Genomic DNA, 11,239 nt, shown 5'->3' on the forward strand with positions numbered 1-11,239 from the left:
TCTCTTCAAAGAAGTGATCGGCTCGGTGATCGCCGTGACACCGGATGAGTTCATATGAATCGGGCCGGATGTTGTACTCCTGGCTGAACGATTGCAGGTCGGTTTCTTGCAAGATCGATGGCAGCTCGTCCATAGGAAGGTTCTCTCTCCCTGAAGAAGGCGCGTGCCTTGATGATGATGCTTGCCCCTGAGCTGGAACCGAGACCCTAGGAGGTTCGGGTCGCACGCTTGGCCCAACCACCTCTACTTCATCCGATGACCATGAAACGTGAACGGAAAGGGAGCTTGCCGCTCTCTGACCTTCGGCGCCGCTCATTTTCAAGGGAAGTAAAGAATTTAAAGTAAAAGAAGGATCAAAACCCTTACCGGAGCTTGATCGGTGTCGGAAGAGCTTGAAAAATCGAGAGAATTTTGAAGTCGCTCGCGAGGTGCTGAAAAGGACGTGAGAGAGCAACTGGCTAACCCCCACCCCTATTTATACTCGTCCGAGCATTTAATGCTCACGATGTTCCAGGTGGTGCATCGGATAGCGGGACTCGCCAGCTGTTCTGACACGGCTCACGAATATTCCCAAGATTCCATGTAGAGATCGGTTAATTATAGAGTGGAAGATCAAGGTGTTTTGAATTACGGATGGGATAGTGTCATTCAAATGAAGAATCAGATCGGATAATCACATAGGAAATCGGAAAATAATTAATGCAATAATAATAAGATGATAATCGACAAAATAAAATCTTTATTTCCAAAAGATCGGATTACATCATTTGGGCGATCTCAAGAGATCAGATTACATTTCCAAAAGTCAGATTACATCATTTGGGCGATCTCAAGATCGGATTACATTAAAGATCTGATTACATCAAAAGGCCGATCTCTAAAGATCAGCGGAACATCCTATCTAAAGGGCCTATGTCAAAGCCTAGATTGTGACTGATCCAAAGGGTGTCATCGACCAGAACCGAGCCGCTGTCGGAACACCCAATGTGGAGGAAAGCCGCTGTCGGAACACCCAATGTGGTGAGAAGCCGAATAAACTTGGAAGAGCAACCGCCAAGGGTCGGCGGAACATTAGCAGTTTTCTCGGCCGAAATCGGTTCGCCGATTATACCGGTCGAACGACTCGAGATCGGCACGATCGAGGTCCGCGATCCAGATCGGTTAATTGGTCCAGTTCTCTCACCATCATCAGATAAGGTTATCACGATTATTCGATCACCGGGATCGTAAATTTTCGGTCGGGGAATAAAGCGGTCCATCGGAAAGGGATCAACAGCCACAATCATGGCCGGAACTACTGCCGGAGCAGCTAGAACAGGAAAGTAAGAAGGAAGAGAGGAAAATCGAATAAGGAAAGTCTCTTCTGTCAGGGGTATATATAGGGGAAAATCGGGCATTTATTGCTAAGCAGAAAACGAAGCGGACACTTCGGGAATCGAGGGGAATTAATGCTTTGACCGGACCGGGCCTGATTAAGGGAAGGATTGGAATAATAGAGATCGGAAGATGGGAGACCGGTATGAAAGATCGAAAAAGGAGCGTGTTAAGAAGATCAGAAAAGAGGAGAGATCGGAAGGCAAAGAGAATAAGACAAATCCCAATAACTGTCGCCAGAATCAGAGCCGAGGTAGTTAAAGCGTTGCAGACGAGATCTCCACCGCACGCCTGAGAATCGCCCGCAATGCTGACAGGTGCCAGAGTATGTCATGACAGTCCTGTACGTCTCAATCGCCACCGTTGATCCCACTTGTAAGGACGAGCCAGGAGCCCTTGGATCAAAGAGGAAGACGACAAGGCCAGCGCCTTTCATTCCCAGTCTTTGGATCGCCCAGGTCAGCAAAGTTTGGAACTGTCAGATGAGAAGGGGAAAAGGACAAATATTCTGGAGAGGATCTTAGCCATTCATTTTAATTCTCTTTAATTCTTAAGCATCCGATCATGTCCTTTGAAATCTTGACTCTCTATCTCCCTCAAGATAGATCCTGACCCTTCACGGGAAGCACCCGGTCCCTATAAATACCTGCATAAAAAACTGTTCAGGGGGAGAAAAAAAAAGGAAGGTTGTTACTATAGCGGAAGAACTCTGAAATTTAATTCAGATCGTTACTCTGCTTTCATAAGAAGAACTTTTGGAACTAGTTTTCTGAAGTGTCTTCTTAAAAAGATTTTGAACACCGAAACTCTCCATTTTACTGCTCATTATCCCGTAACGCTCACATTTTCATTTCCTTGTTATCTTCATTTTCTCTTCCATCGTCCATGCTCAATCTCTTTTAAACTCGGGTACAATTCTGACTCAATTGCATTTAGAGAAGCACTCTTTGTTCCAAGGCGAACCTTAGCCTCCCGGCTATCAACTCGCAATCTTATTGCTATTTGTGATCTCGTAGTTATTTCAATAGATTTGGCTCCTTACAGGTAAGTGCTCATATTTCCGTTTTTATTAAGTGTTTGTTTTTATTTTACGCATTTCCATTGTTCTTTTTATGTATGTAATTTTCTCCAAGTTCATATTGTGCTAAAAAACCCAAAAAATGTTATTCCCGAGTTTACTTCTTTAGTGATCAGTCCATTCTTTTCGTTAATCTTTGTTATTCCTAAATGCAAGTCTTCTAGTCCCTAGTAGCGCATAAGTGGTTGGATAAAACATAGGTAACTGTATTTTAAGGGTCTCTTTAAAAAAGAGGGTCTAAATAACACGTCAGGGAAATAGCAAAATTAAATCACTAGGCTGACGTAGAAGGCGATCCAGCATAACGCCATAAGGCAGAATAAAAATCAAATCTCAGGTAAGTAAAATGGAACAGATAGGATACTGGTAAGGCGATCACATGGGAGGTCGGTAAAATTCAGTCCGGCATCCCTTATTTAGTCACAAAGTACCAATGAGTTAAAAGAAGTCTTATTACGACCCTTGGCATCTTTGAATACTAGAACTCTTAAACTTAGACTCTTATGATATATAGCTGTGATCAAATTTCGAAGAGATCGGAAGAGTCTTTATCCGAGTCCCATTAAAATAAAAGAGATCGGAGGAGAGTTCTTATCCGGTTCTCAAACTAAAAATTTTAATAAATATTTAAAAGGAGATCGGAGGAGAGTTCTTATCCGGTTCTCAAACTAAAAATTTTAATAAATATTTAAAAGGAGATCGGAGGAGAGTCCTTATCCGATTCTCACTTAAAAACTTTAACAAACATTTAAAAGAGATCGGAGGAGAGTTCTTATCCGATTCTCAATCCAAAATTTTAATTAAAAGAGATCGGAGGAGAGTTCTTATCCGGTTCTCAATCCAAAATTTTAAAAGTGATCGGAGAAGAGTTCTTATTCGATCCAAAATTCGAATCTTAATCTAAAAGAGATCGGAGGAGAGTTCTTATCCGATTCTCAAATTGAATTTTAACCAAATAGCCCCTTCAAACAAAATTAACATACAACAGTAACTCACTAAGGTTGTCTCATTTACTTATGTATCTGGGTAATCCGAATTTAGTGAAAAATCAAATATTCCTTTTTGTTAAAAGGATTAACATTTCCATTCAAGCCCTCCTAACTAATTTATAAAGAATGCAAAGTTAAATCTACTTACCCTTATTAAGGGATGAGGTGGGGTGCCTAACACCTTCCCCACCCGTTTGCGGACCTCGAACTTAGAATCTCTGTTTTGAAGTGGTTTTATTTCAATTTATCTTCACAAATGGTTTTCTTTAGTTTCCCTCAAAATTAAAGTGGCGACTCCTCATTCTTTTCCACTTCGGTGAGGGTTCGTTCAGGCAACCGCAAAACTCCTTGCGACAGCGGTCCTAAGGACTTTTGCGAACCTAGTGGAAAAGAGAAAATCACAGAAAAGAACTGATAAGTAGGTCAATTAATTAGGTCAGAGATTCGAAAGAAATATCGAATTATTTATAAACCGGATCAATCCGGCGAGGAGCAAATTGGTCAATTCACCCCTAGAGGTGATTCCTGGCCTAACTGTCCAATAAAATCGGAGAAATGAAAATTTTGAAATAGAGAATTAAATTAAAGAACTATGAAAAAATTAAAAGAAAAAGAAAAGAAAAGGAATTCTTACATCACTTCGATGACATCATCTATGATGTCAAAATAAATTTTTAATTAACCTAATTTTTTTGACCAAGTCAAATACACTTAATAACACATAAAAACAAAAGAAAATGAAAAAAAAAAAATTTCACTTACCTTCTTCCACAAGAGCCGCCCGAAACTCCACTTCACCTCCACCTCCACCTCTATGGTTTCCTACATTAAAGCTTGAATCAAGCTTTTTCATCCCATAAATTAACCCTAATTTCCCCAAAATTTCCTATAAACCCTACTTTGGCAAGTAGATAAGGAGATTGAAGAAGCAAAGAAAGGAAGAAAAGTGAAGAATTGGAGAATAGGAAATCAAAGTTGAGGTTAGAGATTTAAATTGAAATTTTTAGTTTGATGCATATGTTTTTAGTTAAGTAAACATAGAAATTAGGGAGTTAGGATTGCATGATTTTGATGAGATTAAAGATGAAATTGAGTGTAATTAAGCATGAAAATAAGACCTATGCACTTTGATTGTATTAGATTGCACAATTGAAAAATTAGGGTTCTTGAGCCTCTTGAAATTGGGGGGAGGGGGGAGGGGGGGGGGAATGGTCAATTGACCCTAATTGATATTAGAAATAGTCAATTAGGACCATTTGTGATGTGTTTGAATTGGTAGAAACTAAATGCAATTCGGATTGGAGTGGGGTCCCAATTTGGCAAATTAACCTAGGTCCCTTTTAGGGACCAAAATTGAAATTTTATCAACCCAATTGGTGTGAGGCCAATTGGGAATGAAATTAAACACATAAAGACATAATTTTCATTTAGAGACCGTACTTAGAAAATGACATTTAGATAGTGAACAATTAGGTCAAATCCGGATAATGTGCACTGTCACTGTGCAAAAATGACCAAATGAATATTTGGCCATAACTTGGGCTAGACAGATCCAAATGACCTGATTTTTGTGGCATTGAAAAGTTATGACATAGCACTACAACTTTCATGAAGAACATCAACCCAAATTCTGCCCATAATCAAGTTATTTTACCACCCAAATTTAGTTATCTAAAACTGCCAGAACCAATAAACTGCCCAGAAATTTTGGGTAACACCAATCCGGCTAGCCCTATTCAAATGGCCGTATCTTGGGCTACAAAACTGCAAATGGAGTGATTCAAAAAGAGAATTAAAGATAAGATAATAAAGAACAACTTTGACAAAGAACACTTAGCCCATAGTAACTAGACCAATGAAATAGTACAAAATAGGGCACCAAAATTGAAAAATTGAGTTTTATCTTAAGAGACCTAGAAATTAAAATGGCAACCTAATCCAACAAATTAGGAATCCAAAATGTGGTATGTGGGTGTAATTGGAATCCACATACCCATTAAACATAAGAAAGTCAACATTTTGACTTGAATAGTGCCATAAATAGTAACTCCGAAATGCAAATTTCAAAGAACGTTATTTTAAGCATATTAGGGCTAAAATTAAGTAGACATAAATTTAATTATTGGATTTGTTATGAGATAAGATACTAAAACACTGTAATTAGCGTGTTTCAGCTGAAAAATACCTGGAAAAGGATAGGGCAAAGTAAGTTAAGGCCTAGAGGCGACTCATATCAGGTTTGTGCACAATAAATCAATTTAATCATTTTCTTATTCAAGATTGATTTGCAATGTTTTATGAAATTTTCGTGTGATTATGAATTGTGTTGCCACTTTGTGACTGCAAATATGACTTTGGAAATTGATCGGATTTCTCATGAATTATTTGAATAAATTGTTTTATATTGATTTCGGATTCACACTTAGTATGACAGTGCCTTATTATTCCTCTTCCATTTATGGGGTTGAGATCGATTATTTTCCTCCCTCCTCTGGCTTCCCAGTTGAGGTCGAGATTGGATGAATACTCATTAGCTAGCTAGCCACCTCTCTCATTGATTTCGATTAGTGAGGTTGTAGATCGCTTTGTCGTGGTGTACAACACGACATTGATCGGAAATTTTATGTCATGACTTAAGTTGTGTATGGATTGGTAATACTTTATTACTAAATTGTTTGACCAAAATTGTGTTATAATGAGCTTTGCAAATTGCGAAATGAGATTGTGAAATATTTGAATTGTGATTTGCCAATGAATGTTTTATATTAAGCATTTTAAATTTTTATTGTGCACCACTGAGTAAATTATACTCAGCGATAGCTTCTTTTACTGTCGCAGATAGAGGAAAGGAAAAAGCAGCAGAGTGAGCTGCTGATTAGTCGAGGACTGCACCAAGATTTTTGTATGGGTATTTATTTATACCCTTGTAATTATTTTGATGTAAATAGCTTAGTGTCATATATATTAATGTAGACTGAGCAGTTGTACAGTCATTGTGTAATAATATTATTTTTGAGATTTTATGTCTATAAATTAAATTATGAACGTAAATTAAATATTTTAAATTTCATTTGAATGAGTTTATTTAATTGTTTTGAAAATACTATGAATTGTGGAGATTGAGTTGATTTGTATTGAATTGAGTTATTGGTGGTTGAGATTTGATGAAGTATACTATTTAGAAGTGTTTTCTACAAGTCAAAATTTTTTGTTTTTCTCAACTATAGCCTGCACTTTGTCGAAATTTTTACAAAAATTGCGTAAAATAGAATTTGTCAAACATTTTACCTAGTTTTTAAAATTCAGTTAAAAGTTTTTAATTCCTACAAAAAATGCTCGCCACCTTCAAGAAGGGCAAAAATTAGTTTTAAAATCCTTTGTAGTGTATTTAATGGGTTATCAGTAGACGAAGTCGGTAATTCATTAAATATACTACAGGATCATGTTATGCCTTACAGAGGAGTAAGGTGTGACATGTTTTAGTGGTATCAGAGCATGGTTTTGAAATGAATTTTGACTATGCATGTGAATAATTTCTTTATTAAGTACAACTGCTCACGTGTCCTAAATTGATACATATGACATATTTACATCATGAATGTGAACTAACGGAGGTTAACCTCCTTGTATTTGTTATCAAGAAGCAGAAAATTAGTGAAATAGGAATGGAAGAAGGAGATCATTCTGTGGAACAGTCTGTAAAGGTTGAGGCACAAGGGAAAGCCCCAATACTCCAGAATGTGAGTGGGTCAGTCACTCTAGCTCCTCAAGTACCGCAGTTTCCTACTCAATTTACACAGCAGATGGCTGCCTTATTTCAACAAATGGCTGGCAATGTACTTACTCAAGCACCTGCAGCACAACCACAGCCTCCAGCCCGATAATATGAAAAGTTAATGAAATTTGAGGCTACAGAATTCAAAGAAAAAGTGGATCCACTAGAAGTAGAATGGTTGTTAGAGAGGATGGAAAGGTTTTCAGAAAACTACAATGTGCTGAAGAATTAAAATTTGAATATTCAGTTTCACTTTTGCAAGGGGATGCATATGAATGGTGAAAGACCATCCCCCATAGCCTGGTTGAGCCACCAGTCCTCACTTGGACAGACTTCCTGAGAGAGTTCAGGCAAAAATGGGTCCCTGACACCTATGTAGATATGAAGCTGCAAGAATTTTTAAGTCTGAAGTAAGGGGACAGAACTATAGCAGAGTATGAGCGGGATTTCTCTCAACTAAGCCACTATGCCGGAAGCTTGGTCACCACCCCCAGAGACTGGTGCAAGAGGTTTGAGGCCAGGTTGAGGCCTACTTTGAGAATGCAAGTGGTGGGGTTCTGACACCAGAATTTTTCTGAATTGATTTCACGAGCTTTGGAACTTGAAAGGATTGAGTTGGAAGGGTCAGTTAAAAAGAGCACATAAGAGAAAGAGAAAACAGAAAAAGCGTCAAGCTACAGAAAGTAGTTCGGGGAACAGGAAACAGTTTGGGGATCCAGCTCCTGTAAATCTGGCAGAGGCAGATATTCTGGCCAGAGACCACCCAGATCTGGTCAGCAGACACATCAGGCACCTCGGGGAGCATTATCGGTCTGCCAATGCGAGACCTGTGGCAGAACTCATGGTGGGGTATGCTTCAAGGCCACAGGTGCATGTTTTAACTGTGGAGGGACCGGACATTTTGCAAAAGATTGTACCAGTCCATGCCGCTCTAGACCATCTACCATATCAGAGGGATCAGCCTAAGTCTCTACACCCAGAGGTTCACAGCCATCTGGTAGAGGAAGAGGCAGAGGTAGGGGTAGCACCCCAGGAAGTCAGAGTACTGTTAACCAGCCAGAACCCAGTGGCGCACAAGCCAGAGTGTATACGATGCGTCAGAGGGAGGAGGCTGAAACATCGGATGTTGTAGCTGGTATTTTCTCTATTCTTGACCAAGATGCATATGTGCTATTTGATCCTGGCTCCACACATTCGTATGTCAGTGCTAGTGTGATTTGTTCTACTGCTATCCCATGTGTAAAAATGGACTATGATGTGATAGTAACAAGTCCGTTAGGACAAGAGGTCAACGTAAATAGAATGTATAGGAATTGTCCTTTGGTGATCCAAGGACACACTTTTCTACCTGATCTAATTGAAATGCCCTTCAGAGATTACAACATCATCTTGGGCATGAATTGGTTAGCCAGGCATCACGCCATGATTGACTGTAGACTGAAGATAGTCACTTTTAGTCTCCCTCAGTACGGTAATGTGGTAATACATGGGGAGAGGCAGTTATTGCCATCAAACATCATTTCTGCTGCACTGGCTAGAAAAATGATTAGAAAAGAGTCTGAAGCATACTTGGCACATGTGATAGACACCCAAGTGGGGAGTCCAGCATTGGGGGACATCCCTACAGTATGTAACTTTCCGGATGTGTTCCCTGATGAGTTTCCAGGATTACCTCCGGAAAGAGAGGTGCAGTTTGAGATTGATGTTATGCCTAGTGTGGACCCAATCTCCATAATACCATACAGAATGGCACCAGTAGAACTAAAAGAATTGAAAGTGCAGTTCCAAGATTTGCTTGACAAAGGCTTTATTCGCCCTAGTGTGTCACCTTGGGGAGCGCCAATGCTGTTTGTTAAGAAGAAAGATAGCACTTTTCGCTTATGTATCGATTACCGGTAGTTGAATAAGGTGACAATAAAGAACAGATATCCGTTGCCTCGCATTGATATTATGACCCTTTTGTGACCTAGGCAATCCCAAGACAAAGTCCATGGACAAATCAATCCAGGGATGCTTAGGCACGGGTAGAGGTGTGTATAGCCCATGAGGCATCACCTTAGACTTTGCTCTCTTGCAAGTCTCACATCTAGCACATAGTCTCTCAACTTCTTTTCTCATGTGGGGCCAAAAGAAATGCTCCCTAAGGACATCTAGTGTTTTGGCAGCACCAAAATGGCCCATAAGGCCTCCACTATGACTCTCATTTACAAGCAATTCCCTCAAAGAACTTTTAGGCACACACAATCTATTTTCTTTAAATAAATATCCATCATGCCTAAAGTACTTTTGGAATGCAAATTTCTCACATGCATGGAATATGGCAGCAAAGTCATCATCATGCTCATATAATTCTTTAACATACTCAAATCCCAATAATTTAGAATCAAGAGTAGTAAGAAGACTATACCTGCGGGAGAGTGCATCAGCTACCAAATTCTCTTTGCCTTGCTTATATTTCACAACATAAGGAAAAGACTCTATAAATTCTACCCATTTAGCATGTCTCCTACTCAACTTATGTTGGCTTTTGATATACTTCAAAGACTCATGATCAGAATGTATGACAAATTCCTTAGGCCATAGATAATGTTGCCATGTCTCTAATGCCCTAACTAATGCATACAATTCTTTGTCATATGTAGAATAATTCAATGTGACACTATGCAACTTTTCACTAAAGTAAGCAATTGGACATTTCTCTTGCATGAGAATAGCTCCAATCTCTACACCTGATGCATCACATTCAATCTCAAATGTCTTATCAAAATTAGGCAAAATTAATAAAGATGTAGAACACAATTTCTCTTTAAGCATGGCAAATGCATGTTCATGTTCTTTACCCCAAACAAATGTCACATTCTTTTTTACAAGTTCATTTAATGGAGCAGCCAATGTACTAAAGTTAGGTACAAATCTCCTATAAAAACTTTCTAATCCATGAAAGCTCCTAACTTCATATGCATTTTTAGGTATTGGCCAATCTCTAATTGCCTTAACCTTTTCATCATCTACTTCAACACCTTTGCTACTCACAACAAATCCCAAAAACACAATTCTTTCTAGGCAAAAAGAACACTTTTTCACATTTACATATAATTTTTCTTTTCTCAACACATCAAACACATGTTTCAAATGATGCAAATGATCATCAATGTTTTTGCTATAGACAAGAATATCATCAAAGTAGACAACAACAAACTGTCCAATAAAAGCTCTCAAAACATGATTCATAAGCCTCATGAAAGTACTAGGGGCATTATAGAGACCAAAAGGCATTACTAGCCATTCATATAAGCCATGTTTTGTTTTGAAGGTAGTTTTTCATTCATCACTAACTCTCATTCTAATTTGATGGTAACTGCTCTTCAAATCAATCTTACTAAAAAAGCAAGAACCATGCAATTCATCCAACAAATCATCCAATCTAGGAATAGGGTGGCGATACTTTATAGTGATTTTATTTATAGCTCTACAATCCACGCACATCCTATATGTTCCATCCTTTTTTGGCACAAGCAAAACAGGAACCACATAAGGACTTATGCTCTCACGGACATGTCCCTTAGCCAAAAGCTCATCTATCTGTCTTTGAAGCTCCTTAGTCTCAACTGGACTACTCCTATAGGATGGTCTATTAGGAATTTGAGCACCAGGAATGAAATCTATTTGGTGTTCAATACCCCTAATAGGTGGTAAATCCGAAGGTATCTCATCCGGAAACACATCCTGGTATTCCTGCAAAAGAGACACAATAGAAGAAGGAAGATTGGGGTCAATGTCAAAAATGTTTAAATAATTCTCCCTATACATGAGAATGCACAATGGCATCCCAACCCTCAAAGCTCCTCTCAACTCCCTTCCCCCAACATACAAGCTCATCTTTTTCTCTCTTCTCTCCTTTTATTCCGAGCCCTCTCCCTTTTCCATTACACTCACTTTCTTTTCTTTCACTTCTTTCTTTTTCTCTTTCCCATTACTCTTTTCTTTACTTTCTTCACTCTTGTGCTCGGCTTCTCTTAATTT

The sequence above is a fragment of the Hevea brasiliensis genome, chromosome 18 (genome assembly GCF_030052815.1).
Source record: "Hevea brasiliensis isolate MT/VB/25A 57/8 chromosome 18, ASM3005281v1, whole genome shotgun sequence".
Lineage (NCBI taxonomy): Eukaryota > Viridiplantae > Streptophyta > Magnoliopsida > Malpighiales > Euphorbiaceae > Hevea > Hevea brasiliensis.